At 39.5% G+C, this 25,646-nt stretch overlaps 1 protein-coding gene across 1 annotated transcript in view; it reads right to left on the bottom strand.

The window, feature by feature from the left end:
* Positions 1-23,951, bottom strand: part of LOC126194829 (oxysterol-binding protein-related protein 1-like) — a 424,899-nt gene extending 400,948 nt beyond the window's left edge. Inside the window, exons 1-2 of the mRNA XM_049933164.1 lie at positions 23,862-23,951; positions 23,313-23,394 (exon numbers count right to left, since the gene is read on the bottom strand). The gene's annotated coding sequence lies outside the window, so the exon portion shown is untranslated. The remainder of the gene's footprint in view (positions 1-23,312; positions 23,395-23,861) is intronic.
* Positions 23,952-25,646: the final 1,695 nt, after the last annotated feature.

Consider the following 25,646-nt stretch of genomic DNA (forward strand, 5'->3'; position numbering starts at 1 on the left):
AACTAAACTAAAACCTCATCAAACACAAATGAAATTAACAAAGACATTATCTTTGAGGAAAACATGAACATTGTTATGCAGTCTTTTCCTCCAGTCTCTGAAGTACCAAGTGCAAAGTGACTAGTCCTAGAGGATGAACAACAGATTTTAAAACTACCACAAAATACTGAACACTTAAATGGTCTCCTTTCTACATTGGTTATGCTTTCTGTATATAGCTGGAAAGAAAGCAATGGTACATGTGATACTTTGCAGGATACCATTTCTTTGTGTCAATTTTGTCTGAGAACATCTTCCCAAGACAATTATGGAGGTATGCTCTCCAATGTAGGACTCATACTTCCTGGATCTACACTGGGAGTTACTCATGAATTTCCATAGTCAGTCAAATCAAACACGGCACCTCGTTCACCATTTTTAATATACATTTTAATTTTGCAGATACTATTTGCTGACTAACTAAAAACAAATATTGTCTGCAGATGACAGTAACACTATAAGCACAGCTGAAACATCATACAAGCCACAGACAAAATCTAACTCAGCAGCTGCTGATGTTCACAGGTGAACAGATTCTAATAAAATTATGCTTGATATCCTAGCTGAACCTTATGATTCTATCTTTCACAGCCTCAAATATATTAGAAAATATGTTAAAGCATACACCAGAAACAATTCTATTAATATTCATAAACTAAAATTAGGGAAAACACTCACTTTCCAAGTAAACCAGAAGTAGTCTTGAACAGCCTTTCCCATCAGGAAATAAAACTATACAACCATCTGCCACAATACATTAAACACGTGAAATTATTTGCAACAGTTAGAAACAATCTTCAGCAATATTTAACTGACAACTGCTTTCATTCAGTGAATGAGTAACAGTCTGGTGAATGAGTAAGATATGTTGATTGAATTAAAAACCCACCAACTTCACATGGATGTCATTTTTATTTCATGAATTAGGCGTTGTTTGTGTTGTAAAAGCAAATAAATTTAATTTAAAATCATGTCTCTGGTAAGGAGTCCTAAATAATTGAATTACATTTGCTCACTTATATCCATGTGCAGATGGAATCATATATATTGGTGAAACCAATAACTGTTTGCATATAGCCTAACTATTTATGCAATATAAACTTGGAACAGATCGAAATTTATTAACTTTTGTTAATATTTTAATCTTGTACTTCTAACTTGTAATTGTAAGTAGACATCATCCATGCAAAGTAAAATGTCAAAAGTCAAATAGGGAGATTAAAGATTATTTTAAGGGTCTTCCATGTGAACCTAGTGAGATCAAAACTTTAGTTACTTGGTTTTAGGAGAGGAATAAAGATGTTTCTCCCCCTCTCCCTCCCCCCCAAAAAATATTAAGATAATGTACCAGGCGCCAACTCTGTTTCAAAGACTAGAGACTGTAATATATTATTTCATACTTGCAATTGAAGCAGTTCTCTACAATCTGTCTTTGCCAAAAGCATGTAGGTCTTTGGTGCGGTCTGATACCACACAAGAATAGGCCTGACTATACTCAAGTAAAACATGACCATTTTGGTGGCTTCAGCTCAGTAACTGATGGAATTCAGTCTTTATCAGCGTCCTTTAATAATCTGTGTCCAGTCTTTGTCCTTCAACAGTGAACTATAATAGGGCCTGTGCCAAGGGTCTGCACCTGTTCCATCAGCAGAGTGACATTTGCCTTCCCATCAGGGAAAAGCTTTTTCATAGTTGGGCATAAAACTTGGTGATAGAGAACGCATCCACCATTTCCAAAAACCTTTCTTCAACTCACCTAATTACATTGGTACACTATCTACACTTCGTCTATATGAGCTCCCGCAGCACCAAATGTACCTTTTCACTTGCCTTAACCACAAATATGTTCCTCCCCCCTCCCCCCCCCCCTCAAAAAAGTCACGTTGTAAGGTAGGAAGCTAAGGAGATGGGCCTTCAAAAAACTTAAAGACTAGAAATTGTTGAAAGTTTCAAAGGAAGCATTAGGCAGCAACTGAATGAAATACAATAAAAGATGAGTGGATGGCTTTGAGGCATGAAATAATGAAGGCAGCAATGGAACAAATAAGTACAAACAAAATACCCACCCAGTATCCCTGTATAATGCACAAGATAGTGAATTTAATTGATGACAGGAGAAAGCATAAAAGTGCAGCAATGAAGTATGCAAAAGGGGACACAGATATCTAAAAAAATGAGTGACCGAAAGTGCAATATTGCTAAGCAGGAATGGCTTGAGGACAAATGCAAGGCTGCAGAAGCATGCATGATGTGGGGAAAGGTAGACACTTCGTGTCAGTTTAACAAGAGATTTCTTTACATGCAATAGTTCAATTTTGTTTTTTTGTTTTACTAATTGTAAAATTACTAATTTTCTTTTAAACATTCATCTATTGAGTTGACGGTGTCATACAGAAAGTCTTTTAAATTGTTTTTAAATTATGGTCGGCTGTCTGTCAGACTCCTGATGCTACTTGTTATGTGGTCAAAGGCTTTTCTTGCAGCATAATTCACCCTTTTCTGTGTCAAAGCTGGATTTAACCAAGAATAGTGAAGAATAGCCTCTTTCCTAGCTATGCACATCACTACTGCTATTGAACTGAGATGGGTTGTTAATAACAAATTTCATAAGTGAATATATAGTGACGCTACTGTTAATATCCCTGCAAGATGATGATGGCTGAGCTCCAACTATTACTGATTACACACTTTTGTCCAATGAATACTTTTTTTCCTTAATGACGAGTTACCCCAGAATATGATGCCATATGAAAGCAGTGAATGCAGCACTCATAGCCAAACTCAAAGCCTTTAACACATCATCAATGTGTTTCTTTCAGTTCAGTCTCTAATCAATATGCACACCCAAAAAATTTGAATATTCTGCCTTAGCTACAGATTCTGTTCAGAGTCTATATTTATCAATGGTGTTACACCATTTACTGTACAGAACTGTACATATTGTGCCTTTTATAAGCTACCTACTAGTATATAAGATAGGCAAAATACCCTCAAACTTCAAGAAGAATGTAGTAGTTTACATTAAAAAAAGACAGGTGCTGATAGTGTGAAAATTAGCTTTAACCATCAGTTTCGCAAGCCATGGTTACAAAATATTGACATGAATTATTTACAGAACAATGGAAAACCTAGTTGAAGCAATCCTCAGGGAAGATCAGTTTGGGTTCTGGAGAAATGTAGGTTCATGTGATGTAACACTGACTCTATGACTTATCTTAGAAGATAGGTTAAAGAAATGTAAACCTAGATTTAGAGCATTTTTATATTTAAAAAAAAAATTGGCATGTAGACTGGAACACATTATTTGAAATCCTGAAGGCAGCAAGGATAAGATATAGAGAGCATTAAGTTATCTACAACCTATACAGCAACCAGACTGCAGTTCTAACAGTTGAAAAATGTGAAAGGAAAGCAGTAGCTAGGAAGATATGAGACAGGGTTGTAGCCTATATCCAATGTTATCCAGTCTGTACACTGAGCAACTGGGAAAGTAAATTACAGAAAAGTTAGGGTAGAAAAAATAAAAATGTTGTGATTTGCCAAAGACATCATGATTCTGCCAAAGCTAGTATAAGGCCTGGAATGGATAGTAATTTGAAAGGAGGTTATAAATTGAACACCACTTAACAGGCAACCAAGAGGGAATTACGTTAGAAATGAAACACTCAAGCAGTAGAGGAAGATCTCTATTTGGGCAGCAAAGAAGCTAATTACGACCCAAGTGGAGAATATATAAACTGCAGACCAACAACAGCAAGAAACACTTTTCTAAAAAAGATAAATTTGTTAACAATGTAGGAAGTCTCTTCAGAAAGTGTCTGTCTGGAGTGTGGCCTTGTATGGCTGTGAGACATGGGTGGTAAACAGTTTAGACAAGAAAGGAACAGAGGCTTTTGAAATGTGGTGCAGTAGAATCTGCCAAATATTAGATCGGTAGATTGAATAACTAACAGGGAGGTACTGAATCTAACTGAGGAGAAAAGGAACTTACGGCACACCGTACTGAAAGAAGGGACTGATTGGTGACGTCCTGAGGCATCAACTGATCATCAGTTTTATATTGCAGGGAAGTAGGGATGAGAGGGGGGGGGGGGGGGGGGTATTGTAGAGGGTGACTAAGGATTGAATACAGTAAGCAAGTTCAGATGATGCAGGCTGCAGTAGTAGTGGAGCAATGTTTACAAGGCTTTCATAGGATACACCATGTGGAGAGTTGCAACAAACCAGTGTCTGGATGGCAGACCAACACAACATGATAATACACACAATCATTCTGGGCATCCTACATCTACATAACCACTCTGCAATTCAGATTTAAGTGCCTGGCAGAGGGTTCTTTAAACCAACTTCTGACTATTTTCCTAGCTTCTATTATCTAACAGTGCTTGGGAAAAATGAGCACTTAATTCTGCCTCTACAAGCTCTGATTTCTCTTATATTTTTAAGATGATCATTTCTCCCTATGTGAACTGGTAACAAAGTATTTCTGCATTCACAGGATAAAGTTGGTGCCTGAAATTTTGTAAAAAGATCTCGCTGCAACGAAAAATGCCTGTTTTTTTAATGATTTCCTGTAATTCACCGTATTACTTCTATTTCCTTTCTTAAGTACTGGTGTGACCTGTTCAACTTTCCAGTGTTGCAGTATAGACCTTTTGTCGATCAGGCAGCTATACATGATCAATAAGTATGGTGCTAATATAACAGCATACTCTGAAAGGAACCTAATCGGTACACTACGTGGGCCAGAAGACTTACCTTTATTGTTTTAAGCTACTTTGCTATACCAAGGATATTTTATTTACATTAATCATTTTTTGGCAACTGTTCTTGATTCAAATAAGGACTATTTACTACATCTTCTTCTGTGAAGGAATTTTGGAAAACTGTGTTTAGTAACTCAGCTTTAGTGACACTTTCACCAGTAAAATTATCACTCATATCGTAGTGAAGGTATTCTGTTCCAACAGCAAAAGACATAAATGTTCAGTTGACAATATCTATATAACGCAAAATGTCCCATTAGTATTAAGAAAATTAACAACACCCAGTCAGCTTAGATGTGGGCAGAAGGATGGGTGCTGTTTATTACAGGATGTTCAAGCAAGTAACAAAAAATTTGATATAGTTTCTGTTGCTTTATTTTTTGTTTCTGAAAATGGAAAGTTTACTTTATTTGTGATCAAATAATTGATTAATGTGCTTACCACAGTTGCCTAGAAATCACTTTGCCAGAATTTTCATGGCACATTTTAATTCTCACCATTTTTTTTTCTTTTGAACAGATAGTAGTACCAAAAGAAGGCAGCATTTCTCTGGTTGATGGTGCTCTCATGATAGATCATGTGCCGTAGGCACAACAGACAGTTCTCTACAGCTTAGCTTCTATTGCGACACCATTTTGAGTTAATGAGAAGCTGGAGGATTATGTTTAAAAGTCATTCCTGACTGCCTCACTATAAAGGAAACATATGTTTGTGAGCACAGACTCTAGCAAAAAATATGTTGAAAGTTAAAACCATTTTTCATCCTTCAGTTATTTAAAATCTTTAAATAAATATCTGTTTATTTGATTAGTTGCTTGTGCACCATCAGCTGATTCCAGTAGGTGGCTATTATAAAGTGTTGAAAAAATCAAAACACTATTTAAATGCTACTGCCTTTAGAATAACATATAGAGGTAACCAAAACTCTCAATCACACCTGGAGCATCACCCACTATATAGCTCGAATCATCAGACAGTATGAGAACATATTGTGTCCACTGTGAAGACATTGATAAATACAATACATCTGAATACACATATTTTAATGAATAAAAGGTAGGAAGGGAAGAAAGAAGGAAGCAAGGAAGAATAGTGTCTAACGTCCCATCAATAATGATGTCCTTATAGATAGAGCACAAACTCAGAGTGGGAAAGGAAATTGGCTATGCCCTTTCAAAGGAACCTATACCCTCATTTGTCTTAAGTTATTTAAGAAAATCACAGAAAATCTAAATCTAGAAGGCCAGCTGTGGATCTGAACTGTGGTCCTCTTGAGTGTGCTAACACCACACCATCTCAATTGGTTTTTAATGAATAATATATGCATGAACTGAGCACCGCAACATCCTTGTAATTGTGCTCATGATATGCACTTATTGTTTGTTAAATTGTGTATAATCAAGAGGATGGTATTTGTCAACTTCTTCACTCTTAACACAGTGGAAGCTCATACTTATGAGCAAGTGAACCCCATCACGAGCATGTTGAAAGGCCATGAGGAATGTGTAGGGCCTCTTAGGGGATAATGATGGGTCCCACTGATTCATTTTAAATGTAACCCATTAAACACAATATTCACAAATGATGAGTGAGAAGAATGACTGTTGACAAACCCTAATTTTAGCTCTAATTTTCCAGGTGCATTCATTTCACAAGATGTGTGGGGGAGGAAGTAAAATATTGCCTGATCCTTCTTGGAACATATGCTCAGAATTTCAACCATAAACCTCTCTGCGATATGCAACACTTCCTCATGATGCATGCAATTTCTGAGAGCACGAGTCCATACAGTCCACATAAGAGTCCATAGAGCCGCTTATAGAGACCACTTGTGTCAGTCCCCAGGCACACACTGGTGGGCCGCCAATGAAACAGCATTATTTAAATGATCACAAATGAGTGCTCTGCTTATTCTTTATGCTGCATTCATGTTGACCAGTCTACTTGTTCAGTGCTATGCACAACCTGTATCTTAATGTTGCTCGTACTATGTTCCAAATATGGTGCTTGTTCTTGATATAAGAAACCTGGCAGTGAGTGAGGGTTAGATTTCCTCCATGTGTTAGTGCCAGTGCTAAATCACCCAACAAACATCCCGATGGAAGAAATACTCCAATGTCTCACTGCCCAGCAGCAAGCTTTCGCAGAACAGCAACTGCACTCCAATCAAGTAGTGTCTTCATGTTCGCAGCATGTTGCTCTTACATCAGTGTAATCATTGTCCTTTCCACCATATGATGAATTGGCTGAAGATCGGGACTGCTACAAGACATGATTACGCCGAAATTTCCAGGTTTTTCATGTGGGTGATGTAAACCCAAGCTGGGCTTTCTTTCTCTCCTGGCTTTCGCCACACATGTATCAGTTGTTGTGCCAAATTGCGCCTTTGCAAGAACCGCTCAACTTATCGTTTGATGAAATTTGCAAGCTTCTCTTAACCGATTACTGTGACAGAACGCAGATCATTGGGACACATGTAGAATTTTACCATTGTCAGAAACACCCCAACCAATCTTACAAAGTCTGGGCTGCAGAATAACAAGGTTTGAGCCATCACTGTAAATTAGTCACTAGCACTCATCACAAATCCTATGCTGATCACATGGTGCATGAAATGGTTATTCGGCTGGCCCCAGGTAGGGAAGTTTGCAAAAAAGCACTTCAATGTGAGAATCCAATGGTTACAGATGTGCTCAATATACCACAGTCCTTTGAAGTGTCACAGGCCACAGGAAATCAGATTACTGCATGGGGGGACATGTCAGAAGTTGCTCAGTCAACCCCTGTTAGTCATGCTGCAAGTATTCAGCAAGATGGGGAAACCACTGCATCAGTACAACCTTTAACTAAGTGTTGCGTGGAGCAGCGTTGGTTACAGACAGAGCAGCAACTGGCCACGTCACAGTAGCAGTCGCCTGCCCCCTTCCATCTTGCCTGTACTGGTTTGTCCAATATGAGTGTGTTGCATACCCTAAGCATTGGGCAGTTCGGAAAAAAAGGCCACACTGCATCAGTGTGAGACATCTGGTAATTATAGCAGCATATTTTACCCCTGTGCCAAAGATACTTTGAGTAAGGATAATGTAAGTCTTTCTTTTTTCTGGTATTATAATCATGAATGTTATGTTGTTTTTAAACTGGTCCATGTTGTTGAGAACAAATTTCATTAGTGAGTAAATATACTGTGAGGCTGTTGTAAGAATTCCCAATCTTTTAAAAAGATGCCTACAAGATGTGAAACTATGAACCCCACACATTATTCTAACTACTTTCTTTTGATCAGTGAATACTTTTTGTCTAAATGTTGAGTTACCCCAAAATATTATTCCGTATGACATCAGAGAGTGAAAGTATGCATAAGTATGTTAGCTTACTAATTTCTATATCCTCAAAACTGGCAATTATTCTGATTGCAAAAGTTGCTGAACCTAGTCGCTTTAGAAAATCCAAAATATGAATTTTCCAATTAAGATTCTCATCTATATGTACAACCAAAAACTTAGTATGCTCTACCCTGTCTACTGACTTCTGTTGATGTGTTTATACTTACTGAAGGAACTGTACTTTTTGCAGCAGAAAATTGGATGTACTGTGTTTTTTCAAAGTTTAGAGCAAGCCCATTTGCAGAAAACCAATTAATGACTTTTCCAAAGACCTTATCTGTATCATTTTTAATTGGAGTTTCTTTTACTGGATTAATAATGATGCCTATATCATCAGCAAACAGTGTCAGTTCAACTTCCTGTTTCAGATAGAAAGGGAGGTCGTTCATATATATCAAGAACAGAAGGGGGCCCATGATTGAATCCTGTGGAACACCTAATGTAATTTCATCCCAGTTGGATGAAGTCGGAAACTTATTTAAATCACTTGATCCATATAAGGAAACTTTTTGCTTCCTGTTTTGTAGGTATGACTTAAACCACTCGTATGCTATTCCATTTATACCATAGAACTGTAACCTCTGTAACATAATGTCATGATTCACACAATCAAATGCCTTAGACAAGTCACAGAAAATTCCTATGGTGACATTTTACTATTTAAAGACTCTATTATGTGGACAGTGAAATTCTATATTGCTGTCTCAGTGGAACAGCATTTTTGAAATCCAAACTGTGATTTACTAAGTATCCCATTACTGTTGAGATGGCTAACCACTCGAAAGTACATTACTTAGTCGAAGATTTTTGAAAATGATGTAAGCAAGGATACTGGCTGATAATTATTGACATCTGTGGTGTCCCCCTTTTTGTACAGAGGCCTGACAATGACATATTTTAACCTGCCTGGGAGAATACCTTGAGTTAGTGATGCATTACATATATGACTCAGAACAACAGTTGTCATTGCTCCACATTGTTTTAATATCTTATTAGAAATGTCATCTACTCCAACAGAACATTTATTTATCAAAGATTTAATAATTTTACTTATTTCACAAGAGGTTGTTAGGTGAAACTTGATCTGACTATTTTTTTTTTTTTTTTTTTTTTTTTTTTTTTTTTTTTTTTTTTTTTCAAAACAGACTCTTCCATGTACTGCCTGGCTTTTTCTTTTGAACTGTTCTCACCAATTTTTTCTCCTACACTTAAGAAATGGTTGTTAAATACATTATCTATTTGTGTACTGTTGGTTAGGATGGTCTCGTTCTCTTTAATAGTAATACTACCTACCCCAGTGGCTACTTTTCCTGTCTCCCTTTTATCATCATTCCATATTGATTTGATTTTATTGCCGGAGTTGTTAATTTCTTCTCTAACATACATATTTCTTGATTTCCTGACAACTTTTCTCAGTATGTTACAATAATTTTTATAGTGTAAAACTACTTCTGGATCTTTACTAGTTCTTGCTGCCTCATACAGTTTTCTTTTACTTTCTGAAGACACTTTAATTCCTTTAGTAATCCAAGGTTTCTTTGAAAAGTGTATGGTGTTACATTTAGTAATTTTCTTTGGGAAACAATGCTCAAAAATGGATATAAATTTATCAAGAAATATATTGCATTTATCATTAGCATTTGGCTCATTATATACATCTTTCCAATTAACATTTCTTAAGCTTTCTCTGAAGTGCTCTACAGATACCGGGTTGAATAACCTCACACTTTTACTTAATGGTTTCCAAACTGTACACCCTGTTAGGTTTTGTAAGTTAATCAGTTGTGCCTCATGGTCTGACAATCCATTTACCACAGGGAAAGCATGTGTTTGTTTTACATCCTCTATCTGTACAAATAAATTATCTATTAGTGTGCTACCGTCTTGAGCTAGTGTGTGTAGTAAATACTCATTTGGGCTTGTTTAAATATTTGCATTTGCCTATTGGCAATGTTTCCACACTCGACATTTTCCAACGGTATTTGGAACAGCTGACTGTGCAAGTACTAAACTGTTCAAACTATTTGGACAATATTGTAGAAGCAGGTTGTACACCTGAAGAACATATTCCAAATTTACATGCCTTGTTTCATGTGATATCTGAACCAGGACTAAAGTGTAGACTGGACAAGTGTGATTTTTTTAAACCTAATTGCAGTATCTTGGTCATGTCATAAACAGTCAAGGTGTACATCCTCTTCAGTCGCATTTGTTAGCTATACGAGACTTGCCAGTTCCTCACAATGTCAAAGAATTGCAGTCAGCTTTATGGAAAATGAACTATTATATTCAGTTCATACTGAATGCTGCACAAATCGCAACTCCATTGCATCGCTTGTGTTGCAAGAATATCCCCTTTGTTTGGACAGATGAGTGCCAAGTAGATTTTCAAAAACTTAATGATGCATTGCTCAGTGATCAATGCTTAATTCACTTTGATCCTGAAAAATCAGTTGTATTGCAAGATGATGCTTCCTCTTACGGAATCTATGCAGTGCTTTCGCACAGAACTGGTGATAAAGACAGACCTATCACTTTCACATCAAAAGTGTTATCCAAAGGTCAATGTAACTAGTCACAAATTGAAAAAGAGGGTTTGTCTATTGCGTATGGTGTCACCAAATTCCACCACTATTTGTATGGCAGAAAATTCTACTTAGTAACAGATCACAAGCCTTCGCAGTCCTTGTTTCATCTGATGAAACTGGTTCCTGTACGAACTGACCAAAACTTGCAATGATGGGCTTTGTTATTGTCTCAATACCAGTACAAGACTGTGTACCATCCGACAGTTTAACATGGTAATACAGACGCGCTTTCACGTCTTCCGATCGGCCCTGATACAGACTTTGACGCTTCCGCTGCATCTTTTTGTACATCGATGCTCAGGATTCTGAATTGCTTCAGTCTTTTCCACTGAACTATAGGAAAATAGCACAGGCCATGGAAGCTGATTCAGATTTGAACATCTGTTTATATTCACACATCTTGGCCTCACCCATTGAAAAGCATAAAGAACTCTGTAGTGTGCCAATACTTTGCACGTCAGCATAGCCTCACTGTACAGAAAGGTGTGATTCTTGTTCAGAATGACAGTGGACAGTCACGTGTGTTGATCCCTAAAGCTTTGCATAACGAAGTATTGCAGTTACTTCACCAAGGACACATGGGGATTGTTCGTACAAAACAGTTAGTGTGCAGACACAGTGCTTGGCAGGGTATGGATGCCGAAATAGAACAGATGACGTTACAGTGTCACGCATGTGCGGAAAATCAATCCGCTCTGCCATAAAAATTCTTTGCTTGGCCTAAGTCACACTCGCTTTGGCAACGTGTGAACATAGACTTTGTAGGACCTTTTTTGAACACCAGTTGGTTGATTGTGATTGACTCACATCGCAAGTTTCCTTTTGCTGTGGCAATTAACTCTGCAACATCACGTAGCACAGTTCAGGTGTTGTCATCGGTCTTATGCCTAGAAGGCTTACCTGAAGTACTAGTGTCAGACAACGGACCTCAGTTCACATCAAATGAATTTGAAACATTCTGGAAACGCAACAGCGTACAGCATCTAACTAGTGCACCATTCCATCCATAGTCAAATGGCAAAGTGGAACATTTTGTTAGAACGTTAAAGCAGTAGATGGCCAAACTTCACTCAGCACACGAGGGATCACGCATTGCAAGTATTTCTTGCCTCATATCGTTGCACCCGCAAGATGGACCATCGCCAGTGAAATTACTTCATGGCCACCGCTACTGGAGACTGCTCCACCTTCTCCACCCTCCGCAGCAACGGGCACCAAAGGAAGGCCCCATGAATCGCTTCACACCACATGATATTTTCTTTTACAGGGTTTTTAGTGACAGCAGATGGTGGGTGCGAGGTGAGATAGTCCGTTGACTTGGCAATTGCATGTATCTTCTTCCAGGTCCAGACGGCTTGCAGCACTGCCATCAAAATCAACTTTGCCTCTGTCATGTACACGACGATCTTCCAGCCTCTCTTCACCCAGATTCACGAGTCCAGAGGGCAGCACAGCCATAGCAGCTGCCTGAGGGTGTCGTCATGACACTGCGGGTTGACCGCATGGAGATGGAGCCTCCACCTGCTCCGCCTCATCTTGTCCTACTGATGGAGCTGCACCCGCCCACACCGCAGCAGTCATTGCCTTCTTTGTCTGGTCCATGGCAGCAGGAGGTGGACATGTACCCTTCTGGTCATTTTCCAGGGGACATTTCTGCCAGAGCGCTGGCCGGATGGCGGGGTACAGCTTGTAGCTTGACGTCCCCTGCAGCCACAGCTTCCGGCCCGACATCGCACCCACACTCCTGCACCCGCCACCACAGTTGCACTCCCTACGCGATGATGGTCCATCACTTTGGGGGAGTGGGGGAAGGGGGGGAGTGGAGGAGGAATGTTCTGGCATAACCACAAGCACTGGAATGAAGACGAAGAATGCAAGACCAGAGAAGGCGGTGAAATGAATTCAGCCAATGGTGCGCTGATTAGAACCGCACCATAACCGGGCAGTGCCCCCAAGCCGAAGTGAATATATTCGCCACTCCTGCCCAACATTAGAGGACAGTATTAGTGCTGTCTAGCAGAAAGTGTTATGATATCAGATTGTAGTGATCCATATCCATTGCTTGGTTGAACATTGTGTATAGCAAAGGACTCAGATTTATGTTTCATGTCGCCCATCATTTGTAACACCTTTGTACATTAAAGTTAAGTATTGTCAATGTGCTTTATAGAAATAAAACTACTAATGTTATTTGCTTGAACTGTTGTATAGCATTTTGAGAATGCAGTATCCCTTATGCACCCTATACAAAACGAGTGGGCAAGACCAAACATTAGCAACCTCCGATAGTTGCTTTCTGTTTAGCAGTACAGAACTGTAATCTTGCCAAATCTCAATTTTTTTTCTGCCATCAAATGAGTACCAAAATTTTGAGGTTTCTTGCACAGGGATCAAGCCGTTGCATCACCATGTTGATGCAATTGCAGATTTTCTGTTGCCGACCTTCATTACAAGACTGCAAGCATTTCTAGGTAAAGTTGCATACTACCATATGTTTTTTACGAGATGCATCCACAGTTGCTCAGTCACTGCACATGCTTTTCCATACAAATGTGCCTTTTTTCTGGTCCCCAATTTGTGATGGAGTGTTCACTTTGCTTAAATCTAAGCTGCAATCTGCCCTGTGTCAGCCCACTTTCAGCGGGTCAGCATCTCGTGTTGGCTACAGAGTCCTCTCAGCATTGTCTTGGTGCAGTGTTGTTGCACAAATATACGGACTGGTCTGAAGTCTGAATGGCCCATTGCTTACACTTCTTTAAGACTAACTCCTCCTCAGCATTGGTATTCTCAGATTGAACAGGAGGCTTTAGCGATTGGGTTCCCCCTTAAGAAATTTCACGTCTTCTTATGAGGTTCTAAGTTTCATTTACTCACATATCACAAGCCATTCCTTGTTCTCTTTAACCCTTCGGTTTCCACGCCGAACAGGGCAGAGTACCATTTGCAGCAGTGGGCTATCTTCATCTCCCATTATCATTATCAGATCCAATATTGGCCAACAGCATAACACACCAACGCTGATGCCTTACCTCGCCTTCCAATCGCCCAGACACAGCATTTGATCAAAATGAGTTGCTTTGTTTCTATTTAGTTGAGAGCATTGCCACCGCCATGGATCCTGTACTTTGTTGGGTCCTCTCTTCTGTGCAGAACATTTGGTCGGTAAAAATCCCGAGCCATGCCTCAGATCCCTTGCATAATTTCTTCCCATCAAGCACCGGCTTCCTGTGTTTGTTAGGGTTATTTTGCTAGCTATGGAGAAGGATGCTCCCTTTTTTAAGATTTCCACTTCCTTACGCCTCTCCCCGATGCTGTTCAATCTGTATATTGAGCAAGCAGTAAAGGAAACAAAAGAAAAATTCGGAGTAGGTATTAAAATCCATGGAGAAGAAATAAAAACTTTGAGGTTCGCTGATGACATTGTAATTCTGTCAGAGACAGCAAAGGACTTGGAAGAGCAGTTGAATGGAATGGACAGTGTCTTGAAAGGAGGATATAAGATGAACATCAACAAAAGCAAAACGAGGATAATGAAATGTAGTCGAATTAAGTCGGGTGATGCTGAGGGAATTAGATTAGGAAATGAGACACTTAAAGTAGTAAAGGAGTTTCGCTATTTGGGGAGCAAAATAACTGATGATGGTCGAAGTAGAGAGGATATAAAATGTAGACTGGCAATGGCAAGGAAAGCGTTTCTGAAGAAGAGAAATTTGTTAACATCGAGTATAGATTTAAGTGTCAGGAAGTCATTTCTGAAAGTATTTGTATGGAGTGTAGCCATGTATGGAAGTGAAACATGGACGATAAATAGTTTGGACGAGAAGAGAATAGAAGCTTTTGAAATGTGGTGCTACAGAAGAATGCTGAAAATTAGATGGGTAGATCACATAACTAATGAGGAAGTATTGAATAGGATTGGGGAGAAGAGAAGTTTGTGGCACAACTTGACCAGAAGAAGGGATCGGTTGGTAGGACATGTTCTGAGGCATCAAGGGATCACCAATTTAGTATTGGAGGGCAGCGTGGAGGGTAAAAATCGTAGAGGGAGACCAAGAGATGAATACACTAAGCAGATTCAGAAGGATGTAGGTTGCAGTAGGTACTGAGAGATGAAGAAGCTTGCACAGGATAGAGTAGCATGGAGAACTGCATCAAACCAGTCTCAGGACTGAAGACCACAACAACAACAACAACAACAACAACAACAACAACGCCATAATATACTGGGGCTTCTGTATATCAGTCATTGGGTGACCTCTCGCACCAAAACTTTGGCTCTTCGGCATATGTGTTGGCCGGACATAGACGAGGATTTTATGTGGTTTATCGCCGCATGCACTCACTGTGTTCAGCAACAGGTGGCCCCACCCAAGGGAGTGTCTACATGTCAATTTTGCCGGGGCCTTCCTAAATCAGTACTGGCTCACTGTAGTGGATGCCTACTCCACGATTTTTGCAATTGAAGGATTATGTATACAGTGGATACCAATAATGACCCCCAGTTTGTTAATTGAAGATTTGCATGTTTTTGTCAGGCTAATGGTGTTCGCCATCTCACAGCTACTCCATTTCACACTCAATCTGCTGGCAAGGCTGAACACTTGGTTCAAATATTTAAAAATCAAATGTGGAAGTCGTATCTGGCAGGTCTCCTGAAGCTGCATTAAAAAGTTTTTTGAGCCCATACCTTTTCACTCAAGTGGGGGCAAGGCCCAATGGAGCTGCTACATGGACACCAACTACTGAACCACCTTCACCTGCTGCATCCGACACTCCATCCACCAGCGCCACCAGCTTCACGACAGTTCCAGCAAAGTGTGCCTGTCTGGGCTCGTGGCTTTGGCTGCTGACCAAACTAGGTTCTTGCCATTATTGAGCATTGCCAAGGCTGGCACCTGTGTGTCACCTGCACTCCTGATGGGTAAAAGTCCCATCACTTCGACCAGCTGTGGTCACGCCAGATGGGGCCTGTTCTGGGGGGCCCACCATCCCGCAAACCCCTGCCACAGCTGATGCCTGTTCCTGTGTCGCAGACAGACCGGTTCATGCCACAGAGCAGGTCGGTGTCTGGCTGACTGCTCCTGGGGTTCACACTTCATCACCCACTCTTCGACTGCCGTCATGGTTGCACCCCAAGCTGCACCAGTTGCTGCAGCCATCACCGCTGTTGTTGCTGGGTCCTGTGCGGGTGTCATCTCCGATGCCCCTGCTGACACCTGTGACACCAGCCCCTGGCCTCAGTGAGGATGAGGATGATGCAATGCAGGCACTGTCCCTGGTCCTGCCCTACAGCCTCTCACAAGAGGGGAGACACTGCGCCAACCCAACCCCTCATCACTTCCACCCCTACTCATCAGTGGCTGTCCGCCACATGCTGCAGCACCTGGTAGCTGCCTTTGTCATACGATGAAATGGCCATCAGCACAGTCATTGGTGTTTTCAGTAAACATAATCTCAGTGGTACCTTATGACATTAATGATTTTCTTTTCCATCCACAGTATCTGTACTTTTTTAGTACCAGTGCTTCTTTCTTTCCATAGTGTTTTGTGTGTGTGTGTGTGTGTGTGTGTGTCTATATATATCTAAAAACAAAGATGATGTGACTTACCAAACGAAAGCGCTGGCAGGTTGATAGATACACAAACAAACACAAACATACACACAAAATTCAAGCTTTCCCAACCAACGGTTGCTTCATCAGGAAAGAAGGAAGGAGAGGGAAAGACAAAAGGATGTGGGTTTTAAGGGAGAGGGTAAGGAGTCATTCCAATCCCGTGAGCGGAAAGACTTACCTTAGGGGGAAAAAAGGACAGGTATACAGTCGCACACGCGCACACATATCCATCCGCACGTACACAGACACAAGCAGACATTTGTACAGGCCTTGGCCTTTTCCCCCTTAGGGGGAAAAAAGGACAGGTATACACTCGCACACACACACATATCCATCCGCACATACACAGACACAAGCAGACATTGGTAAGGCAAAGAGTTTTATATATATGGCCCACTCATGCACTATGAAACAGCATTATTTAAGATATCACAAATGAGTGCTCGGCCTATCCTTTACATTGTGTTACTGTTGTGTAGTCAATGGGGTCAGTGCTACGCACAACCTGCGCTTTACGTGTTGCTCTATAAAGAACTATGGGGTCAATGGAGGCGTCCAATCCCACCCATCGGCTTTGACCCCTGACGTAAGGGTGTTGTGGCGTGTGATGTCATGACGGTGTGGAGTTTAATTTATGAATGTGTTATGCTTGTAGATGTCGTCTTGTTGCGATTGGTGGTGTCCTCTGGTGGTGTGTGTATGGTCTGCGTGTTATGTGAATTGGGTTTATTTGGGTGTCGGTTCTTGAAGTGTGCATTTATCGGTCGTGACTGTTATAGAAGAATGGAAATTGGTTTCAGTGAGTGAAGAATTAAGTTTCCGTTGTGTTTATGTTATTGTGGTGTCATTTGATGTTATTGGTTTGCTGTTTGTCGCGCGGTAAGTCGTTTAATTCAATTTTTTGGCTTCTTTTATGGGTGTGAATATGACTTCTAAGTTTAATAGTGTGCATCTGCGGGCTGAAATGTTGTCCGTCATTAAGTTTCTGCAACTTTTTGGGCTTGTGGCGGAGATAGTGAAATGCGGTAAGCAGTCATTTCTTTGGGTCTATTGTTCGCGTGTTATGTTGTTCAGTGGGGTTTTTGCGTGTTGTTGGGTCGGTGTTATTTACTGCATGTGTTAGTGGTTGATGTTTTGGTATTGGCACTTGTCGTTGATTTATGTATCTTAGGGGAAGTACTCAATTTCAATTTTTTTTTTTGTATCGTCAGTTGTATTTGAGCTACACAGATCATGGGAAGTGACCGATTCCAATTTGTCGTCATAGCTATGTGTGTTTTGGTATTGTGAGCTGTTGATAGGTCACAACGGAAGTGTCCTATTCCAATTTTTGTTGTTTTAAGTGTTGGTTTTGTGGTATTGATAGCTGCAGTGTGATTATAATATTTGGAGTAGTTTGTTTTTATTTTGCAGTATTAACAATTGCGGTTGAGCTATGTAGTTGAAGTGAAGAGACCAATTCCTGTCGATATTGTAAGTGTAGCAGAATTTGGGGATTTTGTGGTGTTTTTATGTCACCATTTTGTGTGGTTTGGAATTGTGTGTGTCTATATGTGTTCATGATCCTGTTAGTTGGATTATATTTTTGGAGGGAGATATGTGTGTTGGTCTTATATGTATTTTCGAGTTTGTTGTCATGTTTATGTAATGACGTCCTAGGTGCCATATTGGAGACATTTAGAATGGTCGTTTCCGCCATATTGGTGATGTCATGGGTCAAAGCAGACGGGTGGAATCGGACGCATATGTAATCCCGAACTATGGTCTGTATATTGTGTTTGTTCCTTTTATAAAAACTTATCTTGTAGCATCTGTCAGTGAAGTTTCTTGATCGCCTCCATAATGCTCTTGTGAATATGAGAAAAGAGGAGTAGTTAAGTATTACAGACATGAAGAACTGTCACATACTGACAACGTAATGACTTGCAATTTGTTATGCTTAAGGCTGTTGGAAGCCGTTAAGGGCACTACAAGATGGGAAATCAGAGACACAATGCAAAGAACAGGCAAAAATGGTAACTTTTAAGTTAGTGGGGCTAAACACTAACACTAGAGCCCTGCAAAATGCAGACGCTCTGGACAGCTGTCCCAGGGGAGTCAAGTTTCATGTCAGAGAGTTAACTGGTAACTCCAGTCACCACCTGAACACTGTTGTAAGGCATCACACTAGAAGATGGCCACAAAAAGGCAAGTCTTACCAGAGGCAGCAAGCTTGATACTTGCTCCTACAAACTGCAACGTCAGTGGGTATAGGCAAGTTAAGAGTGCTACTATAGCTCTCCCCACTCACAAGAGGACTGGGGGCAGGGCCAAGTTACGTAGAACACTGTTGTTGCTGGCCATAATAGGAGTGTCAATGACCTACAGCTTTCTGCTGAATGGTATTGCTGACAAACTTGGGGGTTTGTTAATGTATAGTCCAGAAGAACTTTACCTACATAATAGAAGAAGGGGAGGAATCTAAATGTGGTTGGCTAGAGAGACCTTGGAGGTTTAGAGCGACTCATCTGGTTGACTGAAAGTTGGTAATTGCTGGTGGATTGGTGAGTCAACTACAGGAAGGGAGAAGTAGTGTGCCACCACAATTCTTTAAAAATGCATGTTTTTGTATTTAGAGGAGTTCGCAGTCAGATCTTTGGGTGCCGACACCATGTCATTCTCGGCCAGCCTTGGTAAGCTATAACGTCTATTTTTCTCACTTGGAGTGATGATCTCAAGTTTGTACATAACATGCTGTTACTGTTACTGCCCACCCCCCAAGGATACAGATACTGACTCCTGTCGTGCAACCAATGGTCTCCTTTGCTTTTTCTAATGTTTGGAACTAGCCTTCAGTCTAGTAGTTAGTTTGATCACTAATAAATAGTGTTAATCAGACCCCTGAATTCCATGAGTCTCCCATTACAGGAATCCTGTCAAATCCCAGAATAAGTGTCTCTCATAGATGTCCTGTGACAGAATTTAGCACTAATCCAAATCGTCAATCTGCCTAGCTAGTAATTTGTCTTTCTGCATTTGCTCCTCACCATTTGGAAATTGCAGACTGACCCAAACCCTGTCTTCCCTCTATCCTGTGTTACGACATGGCACAGCACATACTCACTAGCACTTTCCCAAATTAGATTACCATTTCTGTGATGTTATATCCATTACACTGGCTGAATAAGACGTGTTTACAGGATATGCAGCCATAGAAGTCTCCCTTGTGCTAGATGGTCAAGTTGCCATTCTTGCAACCCAAATAGGGTAAACCGAAAATTGTGATTCCACCCAACTGCTTTGATCCATGACATCACTGTGTTACGTTGTGTGAAGTAATGGTGATGTGGTGTTTATGTGTTGCATCATGTTTTGTAGTGTCTCCTGTATCTGATGTTTTTATGTTTCAAAGTTGTTAGTTAGCATGTTAGTCAGTGGGATGAGGGTGTTAGGTTGTTATTGAAAGAGTCTGTTGCAGTTTGCTAGTGAGGCACTTCAATTTTACTGGTGGATACTTGTTTATGTTTGGAATTATTAGTGCCATGAGTTTCTTATGGTCAGAGATTTATTTATTTTTGTCTGTCATGGATGTGATAAAATTCTGCAAATAGGTTGTTGCTTGTTGCAGAGGGTAAAGATATGATGTCTATGATCAATGTCTTAGAGTTTTTTGGCTGATTTCAGATGATTTTGTGTGTGTGTGTGTGTGGGGGGGGGGGGGGGGGGGGGGCAAGATTGGGCAGCCTAGATCTGCGTGACAGTGGCTTTGGTTGACGAGCATGTTTTCATAGTTTTCTTTCTTTTTTATTGTAATACGTATGGATGCGTGTTAGTGTTAGCAGTTGCTTGTGTATATCAATATTGGTACTGATGCAAGTTTTCATGAAGTTTGGGGTTTTTCTTGTTAGTTTTTGGTAACTTTGTTGGATTGTGGTTGACAGGTATTGTTGGTTAAGTTACATTTTTGTATATTTTGGTTTGTTGTATTGTGGACTTTGTTTTAGACAGATAGAGTAACTGGAGGCCAAAATGACAAATTTGACAATATAAGCGTGTTGTTTTAGCTACCATAAAGGTCAAGCGAAATCTGCAATATTGGGTTTGGAGTTGTTTGTGGGTTCATGGTATCGAGGGCGCTACACAGGTGAAGTGAAATTTGTGATCATGGTTGCCATTTTGTATGTGCTTGAAATAGGATCGTCCAGCCATTTTGATGATATCACAGGTCAAGGAGATGGGTGGAATTGCAACTTTCATTTTTGCCCCTATTGTCTGTCAGGTTTCACCATACATATTTATTTGTAGTCACGGAACAAATGAGCAGCATTACTAGTGAGGAATTTATTTAATATTTGCCTTTATATAAGATTGTGGACACTATCACAGTTGGTTAAATTGTTTCCTCTGCCAGTGTGAGTCAATGCCTTGAAGTCTTGAATTTGCCATTTTGGAATTATTTACTTTCTGTTCTCACAGTCTGCAGCTGGTTCAAATGAACTAACACTCCAAAGAAATTTTGTTGGAGGTGAAAATAACTCAAGCCACTCAGCAGCAGCCACTGCCAAAGAAAATGTATTTTGTTAGTGAGAAATAATTTAAAATCTTTACTGCACCTGACTGCATATTCTTCACAGTCTTTGAGATTATGAAGGAGGCCATCTCTAACGTCACACAAGAGAATTGTCACAACAAGGAGGAATGCAGTTAGCAGATACTGCAAAATCTTGTACAAGTGTAAAGTGACCAGTGTTCAATGTTTTGTCAACAGATATGATACTTGCAATGTCAGGTAGTCAAACTGGTGAAAAAATATGGACTTAACATTTCACCTGAAAACAAAGCAAAAGCCACCAGTTTGATTCCCTAATGACAAAATTGAAGCTATCAAATACTTTCTTGTCTAGGGTAGGCAGGATAAAGCACCATGTGGGGTAAAAACCCACACCAAGTTTTTGAATTAATTGTCAGTGATTCAGGAGTTGACCAACAAGTGGCATATTTGCCTTATTATAACTTACTGTTCCATTAAATTTCATCCTGGTCAGTCATTCCAGAGATGAGAAAATGTGGCAAGACCGTATTTTCCTATTTACATGTAACTTTTCTGATATTTCACTTAAACATTGTATACGGTATCATTCGGAAAGAAGAATCACGAAGAACTTATTGACACTCCTGCATTTAAATTTCACTTTCAAATGGAAATAATTGTTGCAGTTGGTCCCAAAGATAAACATGGGATATTTGCCAGAATATGGCGAAATGGAGCAAATCCCCAGAGTGTTTTGGGGTTAACACCGATAGCCACAGTAACATGACAGAAATGCTCCAATAACAACCCTGCCCCCTCCCCCAAAAGATGACATTAAACCCACACTATATAAGATTATCTCACTTAAAGATATAATTCTGCTGCCAAAAAACAAAAATATTCAGGTAAAGTGAAGGAGTACCTGAAGAAAAGGTACAGGAGCCTAGGACTTCCAGCTTTTTGTTGCTGAGGTAATTTCGTTATACCAGGAGGAAGGCTATGAAGGTGAATTTTTCCAGGAGCCTACAAATTTATTGTGACAGAGGAAGGGTTGTTGACAATGGGATACTGAAACTGTCGTAACCCACAGGGATGAATGCTTCATGCTTCCATAATGCAATAACTTATTCAGATGACTCAACAAAGTAGGCCTACACTATTTACTAGGTACTTAGATAGCTTAGCATCAGTCACTGAACTCTTTCAGGTTACCTTAGCAATCCTTCTTTTGTGGAAAAAAAAAATGTTATTTTGTACAAATATTTTTTAAGCAATATGTTCAAATTTGCGAGATATTTAAGTTCAATATTGTGTTGAGTAACTTGGCTACAATTGAACGACATCACAAAGGGATATTTCAAGTGGTTTTTCTTTAATGCAATGATCCTTTTGTAATCCATATTTATCCAAAATGGGGCAAGACCTGGGGTGCTTTAACATGCAATTTTTCTTTTTTTGCCTAACTGTAAATTTCTCTGGAATTAATAATAAGGTAGAGCTGAAATCTTGATGGGTTATAGATAACATCACAATCTATGCCTTCAGTTTGAAACTGTGGGAAAAATCTACACATCATTGACCATAATGTTAGAAAAATTGAAAATTGTAGGACTTTACCCCCACTTATCCTGTAAGTAGACACAATGCAATATATACATGCAAAAAGTTCAACACTTTACCCGTACACTCAGTTGGTTCCACTGGACATTTTCAAAACTAAAACCAAAGTGTGGATGAAGGAAAATACCTTTTATGGTATAGAAAAATTTCAGAATAGTTGTAAAGATGACCTACTTTATTGATAAATTAAGATTCAAATGGCTCTGAGCACTATGGGACTTAACTTCTAAGGTCATCAGTCCCCTAGAACTTAGAACTACTTAAACCTAACTAACCTAAGGACATCACACACATCCATGCCCGAGGCAGGATTCGAACCTGCGACCGTAGCGGTCGCACGGTTCCAGACTGTAGCGCCTAGAACCGCTCGGCCGATAAATTAAGGATTGCTGTCATGTATAGATATGGGAGTAGCAGCAGTTATAAGCTAATAGGGTACAACACTGCTATATTTTCACCATGTAATATTTTGCTATGTAATAATAATAATAATAATAATGTTGTGTGACTACGGCCCATGTAAAACATAATGTACAAAAAGCTGTGATTTTTCTGACGACATCGATTGCATGTTAATGCTGAAAGATGGATTAAAAAATAAAAAATCACAAACACCTATTGTCTTGTTGAAATGATAAAACAATAAATGTTTAGCAACATCTCTATTAGAGATTCAAAATTTAATTTCTGATGATTTATATTAAACTGAAAACATAAGGCATTTTATTTTGGCAAGTTTTTTAACATAGGATGCAATATGTTATGCAAGTCAGAGTATTTTCCAAACTTACAAAATGCAGTACTAGTAACTGTATCACTTGTCATGAAGTGAGGTTAACACTGACTGCAGAACTGGACATCTGTCTGTATCATCTATAACAAAACATTTTCCACACTGTTGTTTGACAATGAAAATATTCTGTAAGGTGAAACAGTGTGACAGTTGGGCATTCTTGTCATCACCAATTATTATGAGTAAAATTAAGTAGCAACAAATAAAAATTTTATGTCACTGAACAGATGAACTATTTATCCTTGACTGAGGCAAAAACCAAAGCACTATGTCTTCTTGCCATTAATTAAGAGTGAAATAAAAGTACTTCAAATACAGCATCAAAATGCACACAGCCCTACTCACATCTGAGAACTTCAAGTAAATTATTGTAAGTACCTTGTCTGCTTATCTGATGTGTTAGTGGGCACTACTTCACTCAGCCTATAATACATGGATTTAAAAAAAAAAAAATTCTGCCACAATTTAGCACACAGTATAGTTAACGAGTTACAGTCTATCTTAAGCATTCACATATAATGCGAAATGTATGATGAAACTTTCCTACATGCATTCAGTTAAGCACCATCCAAATTTTGAACGTTCACAGAAGAAGGGACCAGAGATTTAAAAATATATGAAATTGTACCCAAGTACTTCGTGTCGTGAAACAACATAACAACTAGATTTCTCGAAAAAGGCTACTAGATCTCTAGAAAAAGGCTACAATCACTATTCGCAAATACAACATAAAAGCAACCACAAGCACTTTAAAGTCAGGATTCCAATCTGAAGTCAGCAGTACGTAACAATTACGAGATCTATGTGATTTGCTCTGGCAGGATATGGTCTGTTCCTATCATTTTGAAGTGCTTTATAAATGTTTCGTCTAAAAACATAGTTATTTCTGAGCTACGAAGCTTAATTCAATATCACTTTGAGCTTGTATTTCAAAACAGTGTCTATAGGCCAACTTAGGTACAAGATATTACGACTTTAGATTTAAAACTACAGAAATGCAAACAAGTTAGTCGTCTGCTGTGCACTCATAAGAAAAGGTAAATTTAGGAAGTGTTTTAATATGTTTACGTTACTTTTTGCGTTGAGGACTGCAAAACCAGGCGAAATAGAAATAAACAGTGAAGCCCAACGAAGTTGTCATCCATCAAACCACCGTAAAGCCCAATAAATAAACACATGCCACTCTGATGACAGATTTTCAAATCATCAAAGATGTTCATGAAAGGAGATATTATAGCTTCGACCATATCTATGGTCGAAGGATTATAGCGTTACCTCACCATCGTTGAAGGCTTAAGGCGGGTCTCCAAATGCAACAATAGTAACGTCACCCGTAGTGTCATTGTAGTTGCATTTGGATACAACCAGGTTCCTGTAGTGTTCATCGAGTGGCAGCACCTTTAGTTATGCCACTAAAAGTTAGAACCTCTTTAACTCTTTAAGTAACTCTTGTAAATGTATGCACCAGCGGTAAACAACTCGAATTACCAAAAGGTTTAATTTCATGAAGTCACTTTCATTCCTCCATCACCGATTAGCGTCCTTCAACTGCCAATTTGCGACAGAATTTCGTATTCAAGTCACCTTATTCTGGTTTTTGTGATTGTAATTATGTCATGTGTGTGCTTTGGCCTACCAAAATACGTCTCACAGCTGGTCGTTAGTAACAATTGCGCAGTTTATTGAATCGTTCAGTGAGAGGCCTTTTTTGCGAGATCACAAAAACGAGTGCTACGTGGACAAAAAGAAATACATTTATTACATCTACATCTATATCTATATTCTGCAAACCATCGTGAGTTGCATGGCATTGGGTACGTCCAATTGTAACAATTATTAGGGCTTCTTCCTGTTCCATTCACGTATGGAGCACGAAAAAAGTGATTGTTTCAATGCCTCTGTGCTTACAGTAATTATTTCAATCATATCTGCACGATCCCTATGTGAGAGATATATACAGAGCTGTGTTATATTCCTTCAGTAATCCTTGTAAGCCAGTTCTTGAAACTTTGTTAACAGACTTTAGCGGGATAGTTTACTCCTATCTTCGAGTGTTTTTCAGGTCAGTTCTTTCAGTATCTCTGCGACACTCTCCCACGGACTAAACAAACCTGTGACCATTGGTGGTGCCCTTCCCTGTATACATTCAATATCCCCTGTTACGCCTAGTGTGCTCCGGGTCCGACACACTTGAACAATATTGCACAAGTGATTTGTAAGCAACTTCCTTTGCAGATTGGTTGCACTTTCTCAGTATTGTACTAATAAACCAAAGTCTGCCACCTTCTTTACCCACAACTGAACCTATGCGATCATTCCATTTCGTATCCCT

This window comes from Schistocerca nitens, chromosome 1 (genome assembly GCF_023898315.1).
Source record: "Schistocerca nitens isolate TAMUIC-IGC-003100 chromosome 1, iqSchNite1.1, whole genome shotgun sequence".
NCBI lineage: Eukaryota > Metazoa > Arthropoda > Insecta > Orthoptera > Acrididae > Schistocerca > Schistocerca nitens.